A 19,993-nucleotide genomic window follows, 5' to 3' on the forward strand; every position below is an offset into this window, starting at 1 on the left:
TTTCTTTTTCGATGCTTCTACTACTCAACTGTGTTATCAAATCCCTCCCCTTGCTTCTGGGAGTGACCAGTCTCCTGGCTACGTCTTTCATTCCTCAAATACATGGCCACCCGGGTCATGGCCTCCCCTCCTTCCGCTCCAGGCTTTGTGAGAGGCTTGAGCCTCTTGGCCTGGTGTTCATCCTACTCATGGAAACCATGGCCTGGTCTGGCTCTGGCCATCACCCTGATGGTCCAACTCCACCAAAGTCCCTGTGGCCACAGTTTCTTTTCCCTCCCACTTTCTATTCCTCCCTTCTGCATTTTCACACCAATTCTGACTATGTGAAATCTTCCATCTCTCAATGACTCCATAAGCCTCTGCCTCACTCCCATGTGTTTCTTACTGTATTCACTTTTTTTCCTATTCAGCTCGAACTCCAAGTCTTACTACTTCAACCATACGCATGCCAATACCCAAATCCTGAAGCCATTGTCCATCTCTTTCCCTCCACATGGTGAATCCATATTTTGGGATCAGTTCAGCTGTACCTCTTCCCTGCACACACTTGGTATGGGAGCGTGATTGGAGAAAAATCACACAAACACACAGGAAGATATTTTTTCAGATCCACAGTCCTATTCCTCCCCTGGGCCCTTGATTCCATTTGGAATTCCTAGTCGTCATTTCCTCCCATGCTCAAGGGAAACTCTCCACACCTATAAGCCTGTGACCATTCCTCTTCCCTTATCATTCCCACAAATGGCCTTACCTCTTCACAGAGAAAACGGAAGTGAGATGGGAACCATTGCAGCTTCCTGTTTGTAAATTAACAAACAGACTTGGCCCACACCAGTGCTCTCTTGCTTTGTTCCTCCAAAAATGCAGGAGAAGAGACTTCTTCTAAACACGACTCCTCTACCTGCTCTGCATTGGACTCTCCTGCCTCCTTCAGGACTCTCCCTCTACCAAGTATTTCCTCCACTGCCTCTGGATTTTCAGCTCTCCCTCTCCACTCACCATGTCCTGTGCACATGTTAGTATGTTGTATGCCTCTGTCATCTTGAAAAACAAAAACAAACTTTTCTTTGGCCCAACATTCCCCTCCCACCATTGGCCTATCTCTGTCCTTTCCTTCACAGCCAAGCCAATTTAAATGCATTCTCAGTTGTTCTCTCCTCCTATTACATTCACACCTCCAGCTGACTCCTCGATCTGATGCAATTTTGCTTTGGTTTCCAGTGCTCCACTAAAACAGTTATTCCTCAAAGTTCCCACATACCTTTTAAATGTTAATCTAATGACTTAATCATTCACTGCATGGCTTAGCCATCTCTGAAGACTGTTGACCAGGTCTTCCTCAGAGAACAATTCTCTTCTCTTGGCATCCATGGTACCATGCTCTCTTGGTTGTCTTCTTTCCATAGTGAGTGTCATTACCTGTTACCTTACGGTTCTCTTCCTCTGCCGACCCCTGAAATGTCAATGTTCTCAAGTTTCCCACTGTAGGCGCTCTGCTCGACCCCCTCTGTTCCAGGGCAATATTTGCACCACAATTCACCTACTTTCCAAGACACAAACCAAGTACCATCATATCCCTTCTGTCTTCTGCACCAAGGCTGGCTTCACAAGCACGTGACCCATGGAGTCACACAGGGACAATCCTTGCTTACAAAGCCCTCATGCTTCATTTAATGCTTGGCTATTGCCATTTTCAACTTTTAATTTTTTTTTTTTGAGAGAGAGATTGACTTTTTTATTTTTTATCCTTGTGGGTACCTAGGAGGTATATATATATTATGAGGTACATAAGATCTTTGATAGAGGCATGCAATGTATAATAATCACATCACAGAGAATGGGCTACCCCTCCCCTCAAGCGTTTATCCTTTGTATTACAAACAATCCAATTATGCTCTTCTAGTTATTTTTAAATTTGCAATTAAATTATTATTGACTATTGTCACCCTATTATGCTATCAAATCACAGGCTTTATTCATTCTTTCTATTTTTTTGTACCCTAAACTTTTAAATTCTTGAACAAGGGGCCTCACATTTTTATTTTTGCACTAAGCCCTGCAACTTATGTACCCAAGCTTGCCTACAGGCTGTGGATTCAACGTCATTCTCCTTGCCTACTACCCCTCTGATTGGCCATCTTCATCCACTGCTAAGATGGCTGTAGCAGTGTTTTACCTAGGCCCCTGTTTCTACTGTTACTTCCTTCCAATGTGATCCCAAGAAATAAAATAGGTGCAGGAAAATGTAAAGCTATTTGTAAGATTAGTATATAAAAGACAAACCACAGAATCTTTTAAATTTTTTTCAGGCGAGGTATTTGGTTGTGAGTTTTCTTGCAACCAATGCAAAATAAATAACTCTATTTTCCACTTTTTGACTGTTATATAGTATCACATCTTATAGACACACTAAAATATGTTCTCTAAATTATAGACACTTAGGTGTTTTCCAATATTTGCCATCGTAGATAACGCTACAGTAAATGTAGATAGGTACGTAGGTAGGTAGGTAGGTAGGTAGATAGATAGATAGATAATCTGTGTACTATGTATGTACTACATATTCTTTTACAACTATATGTATATTATATAATTATATATGCATTTTCAATTATATATATTGCAAATACATTGTTCTAGATATTTGTTTTTGCACTTTATAGTATCTTTGGTTGTACACAATTTTAATAACTTATTCTTGTAAAATATATTAATTTTTTCTTGTAGGTGTTTGCTTTTGTGTCTTAATATAACAAAACAAACAAACAAACAAAAAACAGTGAAAAAATAACTTTTCCTAATCCAAGGTCATAGAAATGTAATTCTACACTATCATCTAAATATTTGAGGATTTGCTTTTCTTACTTAAACTTTAACCATATAGAATTAATTTTATAAGGTCCTGATATAAGCTCTTATTTATTGACTAGTCCATTATTCCCTGAATGATTCCCTGAATGATTAATAGTGTCACCAGTATTACATATTATGCTCCAAATTTACATGGCTTCTGATCCTCTCCTTATCAATTTTCTATCCCCGGAAAATATTATTTTAATTACCACTTATGCTTTTAGCATTATAAAAACTATTAGATATGGTAAGGTGACTTCATCTGCTCTATTTTCTCCTTTTCCTCCTCTTTTATCTTATTTAGAATTCTCTTGGATATTTTTCTCTTCCATGTGAAGTAGGGTCACCTTTTATTTTCAAATGCCCATTGCTAACTGGAGTAGAATGACATTGAATCTTTAAATTAATCTGAGTACAATTGACATTTTTGTATTTGCTTTTCCCATTTAGCAAAAGGATATACATCTCCATTTATTCTGATTTTGTCCTTTTTATAACCTTTGTATAGCTTTTTCCTAAAAAGATCTTGAACAACTTATGTTAAATGTATTCCCAATATCGTATAGGGTTTTTGTTAATATGAATGGTATCTATTGTTTTACTATATTATTTTTCTCCATCTTACAAAAATTCTCTACTATTTTCAAATACCAAACGTTTTACATCTTCCTTTCCAATTCAAATGTCTTAGATCTGATTAAAACCTCTAGAGCAATACTAAGTGCTAGGGATGATTACTAAATAGAATGAGAATGCATCTAGTTTTTTACCACAAAATAACCACTTTTAATAGATATTAAAGTTAAAAAAAAATTTCCACTTTACTAAGGATTATTACCATAAATATGAGCCAAATTTTGGAATGCTTTTTCTGCATTTATTGTGCTGAGCATATTGTCGTTCACCCTACTAAAGTGAACAATCTCAAGGATGTTTTTTCTATTGCTATACCAATTTTGCATTCCTGTGATAACTTTCACCTGCCCATGCTGTATTTCCTTTAAATACTACTATATTGCTATTCTTTTCTGTGTTTCTGGTGAGTTTAAAACGTATTCATAAGTAAAATTGATCTACATTTTAATTTTCCTTGTCTAAAGTTGTTAATAGAATTGCATTCACTTTATAAAATAGATTGCATTAGTATTTTTTTGCTATGTTCTCTGAATAATTTGCCTTAATGTTTTGTTAGAAGTTACCTGTAAAAATATCTAGTCTTGTCATCTGGAGGAATTTAATGAGAGACTAAAATAAAAATTTATTTGCTTTAAAAGTTGTTGGTTTAAGTTTTTTTTAAAAAAAAAAAAAGATAGCTTTTTCTTAAGATAATGCATGGAAGGTATGTTTTTCTACATATCTCTTATTTCATTGGTAGTTTCAAACTTTTCTTGTTTTAAAACATCTCTCTGCTCATTATAGTTATGCCTACTTTATAATTCTCACCATTGTTCATTTGTTCATTTCCTGTTACTGATTTCCTCCTGGTCATTCTGTTCATAGGATAGTTTATTCAACCTCTCAGAGAAAAATTTGAGCTTTTCTCTAAGATAAATATGTATTAATTATATATTTTTATAATTTATATAAATTTTATAATTATATAATTTATAATTTGTTGAATGAAATTATATAATTTTATTATATAATTATAATATTTATAATTATATATTTATAATATTTATAGTTAAACATAATTTATAATTTTATAATTTATATAAATATGTATTAATTGTATATTTTGCTAACAAAGTATGACAATATTCAGTATCTCTAACCTTCTGCCAAAACTACAAGGATCTTGGAGGGGGGGTTTTGTTTGTTTCTCAGACGAGTCTTATTCTGTCACCCAGGCTGGAGTGCAGTGGTGCGGTCACCTTCAGGACTCACTGCAGCCTCTGCCTCCTGCGCTCATGCTCACAGCAGCCTTGAACTCCTAGGCTCAAGCAGTCCTCCCACCCCAGCCTCTCAAGTAACTGGGACCACAGATGGCGTGCCACCACACCCAGCTAAGTTTTTGTATTTTTGGTAGAGACAGGGTTTTGCCCACATTGCCCAGGCTAGTCTCAAACTCCTGAGCTCAAGTGATCCACCTGCCTCTGCCTCCCAAAGTCCTAGAATTACAGATGTGAGCCACCACGCCCAGCCAGGATCTTGGTATATTTCAACTTTGCTCTTTGTCTTTTAATTTCTTCTCATTTTTATGTGAAACATTAGTATTTTCATGATCACAAATTAATTAAATTTGGTAAACATTTTAAAAATCATTTTTCAGTTCACTTTCTTCTCTGGCATGGAACAGACATTCAATCCAAAATCTTCTGTCTGTATTTATTTGCTTTTTACTGAAGTTTACCTTTTGTAGTACTTTTAGCGAGAATCTGTGGTTTGGAAACTCTATTGGCCCTACATGTCTGAATATATATTTATTTTGTGTTCTTTGTTGAATGATAATATAGCTAAGTATGGACTGGAGCTTGACTTTTTTTGTCCCTCAGTAATCCGAAAGGTATTGTCACTCCACTTCCTAGATTATTGCCCTAGATCGTTGATGTCGAGAAGTCTATTAGAACAATTGCTATTCTTGTATAGGTAAAAAAAAAAAAAAAAAAAAAAAAGGGATTACAGGCGCACACCACCTCGCCCGGCTAATTTTTTGTATTTTTAGTAGAGACAGGCTTTCACCGTGTTAGCCAGGATGGTCTCGATCTCCTGACCTCGTGATCTGCCCTCCTCGGCCTCCCGAAGTATTGGGATTATAGGCATAAGCCACTGTGCCCAGCCCAATTTTTTAACAGAAAATAACTTACATGAAGACAACCAACATTCACCATAAAATATACTCATGCAGTTTATTAGAAGTGGCACAAAAAGGATGATCCCATGAAACACAAGTTACCAGTGCAAAACTATAAATGCCACGTCTATTAGCAAACTACAGTTCGATTCTTCCCAACGTTTGATCTGAGTGAAAGAAACCATCCCTGAACTCATGAGACAAAGAATCACACTCGAAATGTTTTTAATAAACTTTCCAGAGGTATTTTGTAATGTTTCATTTTGAATTCTTATGTCCCTTGAGCCACATTCACTCTACTAAGATATTGTCACTCTACTAAGATATTGTCACGCTACATTTCTATAGCTCAAATTTAATTTCAGTATCATATCGCATGATTTATATTTATTACATTAATAGTCTGTCTTACATGTATCTGTAGGTCACTATAAAATCTATCTCATCACCTTAGTTCCTATTTTTGGCTAAAGTGGCTCATTCTGAATATGTTCATCCTTTTGATCAGCTAATGCCCTTTAAAGTTCTATTTAATAATTCAATGCATCAAGCATCCCTTAAGTTTCTAGGATGAGCAAAAATATATGATAATGACTGCACTAACTTCTTCATCCCCTTAAAAGCTAAGACAAAATGTCATGCACATACAGAGTGAACTTATAACATAAAATGAATGCTTTGCTTTGCATTTTTTGCTCTATTGTGCATAAATTCTGCAGATTCCAAGAGGAGGTATCATGGTGGTAAACTGAAATGGCAGTCCCCACTGGCATTTCCTTTTCCTTTGTATACACAGTAGGCAGATGTCATGATTAGACCTGACAGCTTGAATTTCGAACTCTAAAGGGAAAAGCCAAAAGACAAGGAGTCAGTGAGGTGGAAACGAGAAATGGAGCTGAGGGAACATGGGAAGAGGCAGGGTCCGTGTGGGATGAGTTGGACTAGCTCCAGTAACTACTGTCAGGGCTTGGGTCCAAGGAAATCTGGCAATGTTCTTTCTCCGTATCTGGCCTCCTATTGAATTGAAGAGACATGAACAATAGTGTGTGCATTGCTATATTAAAATCTCAGGAGTGTGTGTTTGCTCTTTGTTTTAATGACAATAATTGGGATTACCTAGAATGTTAAGTTCTGGGACACAAGATTTATACCAAGGGGAGACTGAAATTCAGAAGCTATATGCCACATTTTCACCTGACCCTCGTATGAGCTGCAGATAGCTTCTGATGGAATATGGATATAGTAAATACATATTTGTGTGTGTGTGTGTGTGTGTGTGTACCTAACCCTACACACACAGACAGAAAGGGAGACAGTTTTGAAAGCCATATGTTTTCTGAATTTAGGACATTTCTAGAGTTGGAATACATCAAGCCTCAAAGTTTATAAAAATTTTAAAAATGCAAATCAAAACTGCCTTGGGATACTGCCTTACTCCTGCAAGAATGGCCATAATAAAAAAAAAAGCAGTAGATGTTGGCATGGATGTGGTGATTAGGAAACCAAATTTCCTAATGGTGGGAATGTAAACTAGTACAACCACTATGGAAAACAGTGTGGAGATTCCTTAAATAACTAAAAGTAGAACTACAATTTGTTCAACAGTCCCACTGGTGGGTATCTACCCGGAGGAAAAGAAGTGATTATATGAAAAAGATACTTGTACATGCATGTTTATAGCAGCACAATTCACATTGCGAAAATATGGAACCAGCCCAAATGCCCATCAATCAACAAGCAGATAAAGGAATTGTGGTGTGTGTGTATATATATATATATATATATATGTATATTTCTGTGTATACACACACATACACACACACACACACACAAAATAGAATACTAATGAATGAATGAATGGCATTCGCAGCAACCCGGATGGAACTGGAGAATATTACTCTAAGTGAAGTAACTCAGGAATAGAAAACCAAACATTGTGTGTTCTCACTCATAAGTGGGAGCTAAGCTACGAGAATGCAAAGGCATAAGAATGATACAATGGTCTTTGGAGACTTGGGGGAAAGGGTGGGAGAGGGGTGAGGGATAAAAGACTACAAATTGGGTTTAGTGTATGCTGCTCAGGTGATGGGTGCACCAAAATCTCACAAATCACCACTAAAGAACTGACTTATGCAACCAAATACCACCTGTTCCCCAAAAACCTATGGAAATAAAAATTTCTAAAAAGTCAAAACAAAATTACCTAGTAAGGATTGGTATAAAAATGTAATTTAAAATCCACAAGAAATAAGCAATTTTTAAAGTTGAACTGTTAGAAAATCTTTAATTCAATATAAATATATCATAGGACCACATATATTTATTAAGTAGATGTCAAGATGTCATTTTCAGTCATTTGAAAACATCTGGATTTATCTAATAGGATGAGTTAATACAATAAATCAGAGACTATATACAACCAATATAGTTTCATTGATTTTAATTGCCAATTATTGCAGTGGAATCACTAGTTGCGTTGGACACTCATTTCAGTAAATATATTTATAAAAAAATAATAATTTTTAAATGGGCTTTTGTTTGTTAGCAGTGAATATTTTGATATACAGGTGGGCTATGGTAAATTCAGACATCAGGACCGGAATCTTCAGAAACCAAAGTGAATTAAAGAGCTCTATGGAAGATATTCCTCTATGCTATCAGCTTCCTACTGCTATGCTTTTCTCTTCCTAGTTTATATTTATGTACATGTGCAAAATATTCCTCTTGATGGCAAATATCTATGAAATTGATTAATTTTAAAATAAAGTTAATTTAACCCATTTATTATTATCTCACAATTCTGAATGTTACATACAGGGCTGGTACCCAGTCATTTATAGCCAGCCATTTATAGTCATTCACAGCACTGAATGATTATGGCAGCAATGAATAGATTTTCACACCACCATCACCAACCATCACTGCAACCCCAATCATCACTGCACCACCAGTCACAACACATCATCACACCATTACAGCACTACCAACCGTAACAGCATTTCCATACTGCTGGAACATCACAACACCGTCAGAACATAGCCATATCATCAAGAAGTTTTTTTTGTTGTTTTGGGGTTTTTGAGGCGGAGTCTCACTCTGTCGCCCAGCCTGGAGTGCAGTGGTGCGATCTTGGCTCACTGCAAGCTCCACCTCCCAGGTTCACGCCATTCTCCTGCCTCAGCCTCCTGAGTAGCTGGGACTACAGGCGCCTGCCAACACGCCCGGCTAATTTTTTGTATTTTTAGTAGAGAGGGGGTTTCACCATGTTAGCCAGGATGGTCTCGATCTGCTGACCTTGTGATCCGCCCTCCTCGGCCTCCCAAGGTGCTGGGGTTACAGGCGTGAGCCACCATGCCAGGCCCAATCAAGAAGTTTTTAATAGAAAAAGGATAACTGTAAAAAATGTATTTTAAGAATAGACCATAACAGGAAATACGTATGAAAAAAATTTGCATTTTTCCTGAGAGTTTAGGTTAAGACAAATGATCTACTATTCTCTAAGAAGTTATAATAGAAATTATGGTCTGATATTTTAGATTTAGTTAATCCTTTAAAAAGGATTAATAGGAATGGAATATGCAAAAGAGAAAATCAGCAAGAGAGCATGTGAGATAATTAGAAAACATCACTGAAAGAGGAAAATAGATTCACAAGAAAGGCAGAATCTCATCAACAGTTAAGTATTGCCCATTTCCTAGTTTTATCAGTCTGAGGGCCTAACATGCCTCTCTTTACAATCCAGCCATTGCTGCTAAATCCAGTCTATCAGACCACCGGTCAGCATGCGCTACATGAGTGGCTCTTTCTGTATTCACATTGCTTCCTGAAGTGAGTCACTTTCAATGAGTTATTCTAGAACCTACTGAAGTATTTTCCTCAAGTTTGATCCAGCCGTTGAGCCCTAACAGATCCTAAGACGAAGTCTGTTGGTGACACCACAACTACCCTGGAGCTGAATCATGTAGGAAATTCTAGGCCTTAATGTAGACATTGTAAGCTAGATTTCATTTCCAACAAGTGAAATTTTCAGAATTTGATCATTGTAAATATTGGTTTGCATCAGGAATTAGGTGTCCATCATTTATGAATTGTATTTGTCATCAGGAATCTGAGTAAAAAATCAACTAATCTAGGGTTATGGCTATGATACTGATTTTAATCTCTAATAGAAGTATATTTAAAGAAACCAAGACACTATCACAAAATTTAAAATCTTACATATATATAGTATTCGAACTGCTAGAAAAATAAAAAATAATTAAACTAGCCAGGCACGGTGGCTCATGCCTGTAATCCCAGCACTTTGGGAGGCCGAGGCAGGCAAATCACTTGAGGTCAGGAGTTCAAGACCAGCCTGGACAACATGATGAAACCCCGTCTCTACTGAAAATACAAATAAAAAAAAAAAAATTAGCTGGGCAATTGTGGCGGGCACGGTGATGGGCCCAGCTACTTTTAAAGGATTTAGTTAATCCTTTAAAAAGGATTAATAGGTATGGAATATGCAAAAGAGAAGATCAGCAAGATAGCATGTGAGATAATTAGAAAACATCACTGAAAGAGGAAAATAGATTCACAAGAAAGGCAGGATCTCTTCTAAATCTTTCTAAAGAAAGTAGCTGTAATCCCAGCTACTTGGGGGGCTGAGGCAAGAGAAACCCTCGAACCTGGGAGGCGGAGGCTGCAGTGAGCCGAGATCACACCACTGCACTCCAGCCTGGGCGACAGAGACTCTGTCTCAAAAAATATTATAATAATTAAACCACTACCATATTGAACAAACTCCTTGAATTATTCTCTTTGAAATGCTGATTTCATTAGAGTAAAAAAATACTGAGTTTGCATTTTTTAAAAAAGATCACCCTAAATTGGCTTTTGTATAAGCTGGATTCTTTCAGACAGTATGATGTGAAAAGACAGAGATAAATATCAACATGATTCCTTGAGTTTCTTCCTTTACTGATTCAAACATCTTCCCACACCCTTCTGTTCTATCGTCTGACGTAATACGTAAACCTACAGCATGTGTGTCGACTTGCCTCCAAAGGATATTGATGGAATTTTCTTTCCAGGGAGGAATCTTAGCCATTTCCCAGCCTGGTGGTGGTGCACAGACTGACCTGTTTCCTGAACTCTGATGGGAGTTTCTGTTCCCAGTTTCCCAAGAAGCCAGTGTTGGAAGTATCCACTGAGAACATAATGGCTACATCATATGTGTTCCCTTGTCTGCACTATCGTGGTTTTAATGTCTTAACATTTCCCTTCTATTCATCCACACATGCATGGCTCCCCGCCTCCCGCTGCTAGAATATGTCACCACAAGGCACAAATTATGTATTTCATCACTATTTTCCCATCCCCAAGCGCAGAATCCTGCATGTAGTTAGTACTTGTTAAATAGTCAGTGACTCACTGAATGAATGAATGGATACGCAGGAATGACCTGCACCCACTTCCCCAGCTGATGTATTCACTCATCATAAAACTTCTATGAGAGCCTGGATGAGTTTTCTCAGTTCAAGAATAGCAAACCCCTAAAGCCATAATTCTATGGGATAAGGTGATGTTGAGAATAAATTTCCCCACGGTAAAATTAAGGAACTCTCCAAATTTTTTATATTATTGTACTTGATTTGGGAATAGTCCTTATAAATCTGAACCATCTACAAAAAAGGAATGAAACTTAGTAAATAGCCAAGTTTACTTGGTACTATCTGAAGATTAAAAGCAAGATTATAAATAAAAGTGAGAATTTTTTAGTCCTTGGTGCTCAATTGTAATGCTTATTAGAACATTTAAATGTCCTGAATATCTTACATGCTGGTACTTTTCCTTAATTGTAAAATAAGATTATAAGAACAAAATAAAACAAACCTCTTTAGTCCCATTTCTCTAGCAGCTCCTACTTGAGCTTTCTTGTACTTAATAAAAGAAATGATACTAGTTTAGATGGCTCAAAATTGCCTTGAACACTTAGATAAATGCATTTGTGGTGTGCAGTATACATTGCCTTGGTGTATTTGTTTATCTTATATCTGAGACTACTCTGTTTAAATAGAAAATGGTCACAAAGTGTTTCTTTTTATCTTTTAAGGCAGAAAAATGACATGTAAGACACTGCCTTGAAACTATGTCAATGCATCGGTGAATAAACACTCTTATCTCCATCACCATAATGGAGAGTCAAATCGGTATTGAGGTGCAAGGTGATACGCTCTCCGACATGGAAATTTTTCATCAAGTGTATGCTTGAATTTCTAATTGTTTCCTGCTAGAGACTTTTTTTTTTTAAGTTTTTCCCAAAAGGTGTTTAGCTAATCCATCTGGCTAATTTCACAGTGAAACTGAATTAATTACCTCTTCCCATCTCTGTCCCAAACAACTCTGTTTCTACAAACAAAACTACCTAAATGTATGCTAGCTAACAAAAATCAAAAGGAAAAGCTAAGACTAAACACTTAAGAATGTGTCCTTAATTCTGAGAAACTCACATTATGGAGCAGCCTAAAGAGACATGATGACTAAATATAATGTTGGATCCTGGAACACAAAAAAGAATGTTTGCTAAAAACAAAGGAAATCTGAATAAACTATGGACTTTAGTTAATAATAATGCATCTATATTGGTTAATTAACGACGACAAATGAACCATAGTAATATAAAATGTAAATAATGGGGAAAACTGATGGATGGATGAATAAAGAAAGTGTGGCCTATATATACAATGGAATACTATTCATCCTTAAAGGAAAATAAAATCCTGTCTTTTGGGGGATGGAACTGGAGAACATCATGTTAAGTGAAATAAGTCAGACACAGAAAGACAAATACCACCTAATCCACATGATCTCATACTTATGTGGAATCTAAAAACAGGAACTGGGCCTGGCACAATCGCTGACGCCTGTAATCCCAGCACTTTGGGAAGCTGAGGTGGGGGGATCTCTTGAGGTCAGGAGTTCAAAACCAACCTGGCCAACTTGGTAAAGCCCATCTCTACTAAAAATACAAAATTAACCAGGCGTGGTGGCACACATCTTTAATCCCAGCTTCTCGGGAGGCTGAGGCAGAATGTCTTGAGCCCAGGAGGCAGAGGCTGCCGTGAGCCAAGACTGAGCCACTGCACTGCAGCCTGGGTGACAGAGCAAGACTCTGTCTCAAAAAAATAAAAAAAATTAAATAAATAAATAAATATCAACTGTTGATCTCAGGGAAGGAGAGAGTAGAACCGTGGTTACCAAAAACTCCAGAAACTGGGTAGAGGAACAGGGAGGAAGGATGTAGAGAGGTCGGGTAACTATGATTAACCATAAGGTATTACATATTACAAAACAGCTAGAAGAGAAGATTTTGAATGTTCTTATAACAAAGAAATGATAGACAATTGCACGTGGTTATGGTTACACTAAATACCCTGATTTAATCATTATACAGCATATATGTGTATCAAAACATCAAATTGTACCCCATAAATAGGTATAACCACACTTTGTCAATAAAAATAATAATAGGGGAAACAGTACGAGGTATATGAGAACTCTCTGCACTACCTTCATAACTTTTCTGTAAATATAAATCTATTCTAAAATAAGAAGTGGATTAAAAATGCTTTCTCTTGTTAATTGAATAATTTTTACTCAGAAACATTTTCAGTATGTTAGAATTAATATGAAGATTTGTATGCAATCTCATCAAATAAGAGATAGAGCTGAAACTTGGACAAAATATGTCCTACATTTAATTTTGTAAAATTGTGTATTTTCCTAAGCTTATTTTCAGGTGACTAATGAAGCATGTAGGTAAAAACGAGTTGACAAAATTTACCAAAGTTTTAAAACATTATGAGCTGTTAAAGTAGTTGATGATCAAATTTAGGAATTATACAAAATAGTCTCTTCTGGGGGACCTTGTACTGTGGAAATAGCTCATTTTGGAGATTACTCCATTGTATCCAATAGTTGACAATGGAGGGCAATCACCACGTTACAGATAAAGGGAACTCCATAGCTTCACAAGGTCAGTGATGGTCCAGGGACTGCTTTTTAGAACGCAATGTTCTGCTAACTGAATAATTACAGGAATCAGAAATGACAAGAGAGGCTCTGAGCCTTCTATCTATGATTCATGTGGAAAATGATTCATTTCCAAAATGTTTCATGTATTAATAAATATCTACCAGAGCTGTGGATGATGAAGAGGAAAATGGAATTCATGATATGAGTTGTTAATATTTTACCATCATAAAATTCACAGAAATTAGGAGCCTGCAATTTTCCTTTATTCCAAGAAATATGTTTTCTATATCACCAAATGGAACTGTGTGTGCGTAAACACAGGCCACAAGGAGCAGAGGCTCATCAGATCTGTTGAGAAAGCTACCAAGTGGAAGAATAAATCAGAAACAGGGGTGCTCATGCCCTTATCCCGCAGAGTCGTTTATCATGTATGGATTGTTTGGATTTATTCTACCTTGCAGGAGGGAGTAGGAATGTGTTAAATCTTCCTTGTGCTTAGATTTGTGAAAAGTAGCTTTGAAGATTCTTTAAGAAAGCAAAATCTGTACTTAATTCAATGCATTAGCACCTATTATTAATCCTGAAATGGATCTTTTTCCTTTGTGATAAATCTGAGATAACAGTAGGTTCATGTCGGCAATTCTCTGTCATGTGGCTGGCTCCTTGGAAAGATTTATGACAAACAGGCTGGGTCTAGGGAAAGGGCTACTTTTAAAAATCCAGCGGGATAAATGCGAGCTTCACAGCATCACCTCCGCTTGACTGCCTGTTTGCAAATGGAGAAAATCCTGAGATAGATTTCAACACACAGTATGATTACCAGAGCACAGACTGGTCAGCACGTTGGGGCGAGAGGGGAGCGCCCAAAGCTGAGATATTTCCAGTAGAGGCCTATGTACAGATGACAAGAGGGACTCAATATTCTGGCCCTGTTGCATATGGGCGCTCGCGCTGATGCAAAGCGGCGTTCTGCACAGGGAAGGCGTGCGTGCTGGGCAGCAGGGCTCCTGCAGTGGGGTGTGGGTTCAGGGTGCTGGGCTTCAAAACCGCCTGAAACGCAGTCCAAACAGGAACACGAAGCCGTCTCAGGAGGGAGTGCCCTTTTTCCTCAACCATTCTTAATAAAATATTTGCAATGATTTGTCTTCATTTTACCGTATTTATGAGGAATTGTGGCATCCCCACATCTATTTACAGCACTTACAGGTTTCTACACCAGAACAGGGTCTGTATCGGAAGAGCTGACGCCTCCTTCAGATGCGGGTTCCGTGGGTCGAATCCACGCCAGTCTGTGCCATAAAGTGCTCTTGCAAAGACCAAAATGTGAAAAGGCTGTTGGAAAGCCACGTGTGGTTTTGAAAGAACGGGAAAAAGAAACAGGGCCTTGCCAGGCCCTGGTAGAGAAAGCCTCCATTAGAAAGAGCTTCATTTCAATGAACCGTCTCAGGTAAGGTGACACCGGTTTTGCTGACTGGTGACTCTGCCAGGCCTTCTGCAGTGGAGCAATGACTGGGCTCCCACAGCCCCTTCGCTGCACCTGTCCTGAGTGGCTTCTTGGGCACATCGCAGTTTACTTCCCCAGAGGGAGAGAAACCCAGGCGTCCAGGCGTCCGACTGTGTGGGTCCTGCACCCTCTTCCCTCTTTCAGCCCCTGGGCGCACGGCTTGAAGCCCTCCTGGGCCGGAGGACTTGGGCTGTCACTGCACCCCCGAGGCTAGGAGCTCGCGCTCACCTCCCAGTGACTCCAAAATGTGTGGCTGCATCTTGAGGAAGAGCAGACCCTGCCTGCTGTCCGCTCTCGGCGCCCTCCCTGGCCATGATGAAGCCGCCCTGTGACCCCCCAGCCCGCACTTCTGAGCAGCCGCGTCTCCAGGCCTCACTCTGTGTCAGCTACTTCAGGAGAGAATTACGAATGAGGTACTAATGAGGAATTTCATCACCTGTTTACCTTCACTGATCAGTGGCCCTCCTTTAATTTACCAGGAACACATTCTTTTTCGGCTGCTGTCAGCTGGAATGGCCTCTTATTTGAAGTGGTTGTAAAGTAACACATACCTGGGAAACTTGGCTCTGTGCATGCCTTGGGCTCTGATACCACAGCCTACAGGAGGAGACAGGGAGCCAAACACAACCAGGTTTCCCAAGCAGAGAGGTGAGGTTAAATACCTGTGATTGCACCCACTACTGTTTTACTTCTTAACAAGGACCACCAGTAATGTGGATCCATCAGAGACAAATTCTCATAATTTAGAATTAATCCTGAAACAAGAGGGATTATCCCCTATGCGGAGCTATTTCTTTTTGGAATCCATACCTAGGAAGGTGGTAGGAGCACACACAGGCAGCAAGAAAGAAAGGTCAAAGGAACTGGGTTCAGATCCCAACTCTGTGTGATGCCCGTCATCACTTCCCCTACTTCATCTTTAATTTCCTTACCTGCAAAATGAAAATGAAAATGCCTTTCCCACTGGATTGTGGGAAAAACAATGGCACAAAGTTAGAAACCAGTTTTTTACACTGTCTGGCACCAGTAGGTGATCCTAAATGCCACTTTCTTTTTCATTTTCACAGCTACACAGATTCAATCCAATTTATTTCAAATTCACAGATATCTGTGTTGTAGAAAATAGGAAAACATCATTAAGTAACTGTAACAACCAAGTAGCCAAGAGATAGAAATTATAAGCAACTTCTTTAAGAATTTTATTTCCTATTTCAGCTTTAGATTTATTTTTCCATTCTTCATTTGTTTCCACATAAAATATTATTTTAAAAAATTGAACTCATGAAGATAGAAAGTAGAACGATGGATACTAGAGGCTGGGAAGGGTTGGACAAAAGAGAGATAAAAGGAATTAGTGGGTACAAAAATACAGTTAGAAGGAATAAGATCTGGTGTTCATTAGCACAATAGGGCAACTATATAGTTAACAATAATTATTGCATATTTCAAAATAACTAAAAGAGCAGGATTGGAATATTTCTAACACAAAGAAATGATAAATGCTTCAGGTGATGGGCACCCCAATTACCCTGATTTAATCATTATACATTGCTTGTAACAAAACAACACATGTACCCCATAAATACGTACAACCAATATGTATGCATAACTAAAAGGAAAAACTTAAAAAGAAAAAAGATTATGTCCTATTCTCCATAAAAACCTAGTTTACTGAATTCTAGTTACTAATTCTAATGTAATTCACCTTTGACAAAATTTCAGTGGCTTACGATGACCTAGCATGTAGAATCTAAACTCTGCCTAGAACTCTACCTGGTCGGTGTAGCTGCCTGCGTTTACTAACTGTGTTAGCAGACACTAAAGGTACAAGTGACAGAAACTCAATGCAAACCAGCTTAAACTAAGTAGAGAATAGATTGGCTTCCTTAACCAAGAAGGGAGCAAATCTGCCTTGGGCATGGTGGGATTCAGCAACGCGAATGATTTCCTCAGGAATCTTTCTCTTCTCCGTCTCTGGACTCTGCTTTCAGATATTCTGGCTTCATTGTTAGGTGGGCTTCCTCCTTCATTTCAATAAAACTTCTCAAGTAACGTAGGGAGCAAAGTTGCCCATTGGAGTTCCAGGATTACAACATCACTTAAGCTAACAAATCTAGAGAGAAGAAATTATCTTTTTCCAGGAAATTCTAGCAAAAGGTTTAGGAAGGTTGTTTTTGGTCCAGTCAGGTCATGTTTGAACCAGTTGCTGAGACCAGGGTGATAGAGAACTTTGAGAAACCAAACTAAGATTACATGGCCATGTCTATGGCTAAAAGGAGGGAGGTCAAGCATATCAAACACATAAAGTGGGCTTGTTTGGTTTTTTACCAAAAAAATATGTTCAGTTACAAGGATAATTATAACAAAAGTGTACTAACTATTGGGCGCATAGACCACCATACCTCTCTTCCTGTCAACTCTAGTCAAGCCCTCAGGCTGACCCAGTGGTTTACTCATTCTTACTTCAATACAACTTCTCATGGATAGGGCAAGATGGTTCTTGGCGATAGTATGACCAGACTCTCCTTGATACTCTCCTGTAATTTTCATTTTCACAATTTTCCAGATCCCTGATCTTCTTCCTGGTTTCTAAATTCTCATGCCTTTTTACACTGTTAATCTTGCACCTCTCTGATCAATGCCTAATTTGAAATATTAAGCCAGTTCCTGAACATGACTGACCTTATCCTGGCCACCCTACTGGCCTCAACTTCTCCCATCTGGCCTGATTTCTAAGAAACCCACATGTGCTTTGCAAAAAATGCTCCACTTCATATTTCTTACCGATGTGTTGTAGGAACCTACCAAGCTGGAAATAGTATGCAGAGATAAATGTGTTTAAACACAGACTATTCTCCAAAATAGTCTCATTTTTTTTGCCTAACTATGTATTTTCTGTCACTTTTAATAAATTAGTCTAAATTAATGAACTTTTCATTTTCTAGCCCCAATAATGTATTCATTATTTTCTAAAGAATCCCACGATTGGACTTTCAGATTATGTAAAGGGAAACTATAGACTTTCAAGTCATTTAAAGGGTACCATGATAAAATGAAGAATTGTATGGATTTAAATTTAGAAGTCATAAGTTTCAACCCTAGTACTTCTAACCAGATGACTTCTTGCAAATCTCTTAATCTTAGAAAATCTATGTATCAATAAAATGGATTACCATCCTTAGCAGTTTGTAGTGAGACTAAGATTAGATATTGCCTGTCTGCCAATTGCAAGTATTTTTCAAATGTGTTTCCATTTTTATACTATTTAGTATTTAGACTTTCTATTATGGTCCAGTTTTGTTCCTTCAACCAAATTAGATACTATTTGACAGAAAATATTCTAATTTATTACTGTCTACTTCTAGAATAGTTTTAAGAACATAGCAGATGCTCAATAAGTATTTTTTTTGTGCCTGGCTCTGAAATATAATTGAAGGATAAATATTTGGCAGTTTTGATCCTTTAAATGTAAATGATGACCTCACTATGAAAATAATCTAACTCAAAGTCAAATCACTTAGGTAAACTATAATAGATGGCCAAAAAGAGCCATTGATTCTTTTTTTTTTTTTTTTTTTTTTTTTTTTTTTAGAAAGAGGAGAAAGAAGAAAAGGAGGGGCAATTGAACTGAGAATAATTGCCATTGTATATCATTATAAAATTGGGAATCAAGAAGGTGAAATAACTTTATAATGAAAACTACAAAACACTGATTAAAGATACTGAAGAAAACACAAACAAATGGGAAGATGTCCCATGCTCATAGATTGGAAGAATTAATCTTGTTAAAATGATCATATTACCCAAAGCAACCTACAGATTCAAAGCAATCCATTTCAAAATACCAATGATGTTCTTTACAAAAATAGAAAAAAAAAATTCTAAAATTTATATAGGACTACAAAAGACCTTGAATAGCCAAAGCAATCCTGACTGAAAACTTAAAAAGCTGGAGGCATCACACTGCTTGACTTCAAAATAAACTACAAAATTATAATAACAAAAACAGCATGGTATTGGAATAGACCAATGGAACAGAATAGATAACCCAGGAATAAATCCACATATTTACAGCCAACTGGTTTTTGACAAAGGTGCAAAGAATGTGCAATGGGAAAAGGGCACCCTCTTCAATAAATGATGCTAGGAAGACTCGATAACCATATGCAGAAAAATAAAACTGGACCCCTATCTTTCACCATAAGAAATCAACTCAAAATGAATTAAAAACATAAGTGTAGGACCCCAAACTAAAATACTACTAGAAGAAAAAGAATAGGGCAAATGCTTCAGGAGATTGGTCTAGGCAAAGATTTTATGTTCAAGACTTCAAAAGCACATGCAACAAAATTGAATATAGACAAATGAGACTAGATTAAACTAAAAAGCTTCTGTACAGCAAAGGAAACAATAAATAGGGTGAAGATACAATCTATAGAATCAAGGCAAATACTTGAAAACTATTCATCTGAAAAAGACTACTATCCGGAATATACAGGGAACTCAACTCAACAGGGAGAAAGAAAAATAATCCCATTAAGAAGTGAGCAAAGGATCTGAATACACATTTGTTAAGACATTCCAGTGCCAGTAGGTGTATTAAAAATTCTCAACATCAACAATCATCAGGGAAATAAAAATCAAAACCACCATGAGATATTATTTTACCCAGTTAGGATGGCTATTATCAAAAAAGACAGAAGATAACAAATGCCGCTGACAATGTGGATAAAAGGAAACTCTTATAGCCATTAGTGGGAATGTAAAATTAGTACAGTCTTATGTATTTATCCAAAGAAAAGGAAATCAGTATATCAAAGGGATAC

The sequence above is a fragment of the Papio anubis genome, chromosome 15, assembly GCF_008728515.1.
Source record: "Papio anubis isolate 15944 chromosome 15, Panubis1.0, whole genome shotgun sequence".
In the NCBI taxonomy this organism is placed as follows: Eukaryota; Metazoa; Chordata; class Mammalia; order Primates; family Cercopithecidae; genus Papio; species Papio anubis.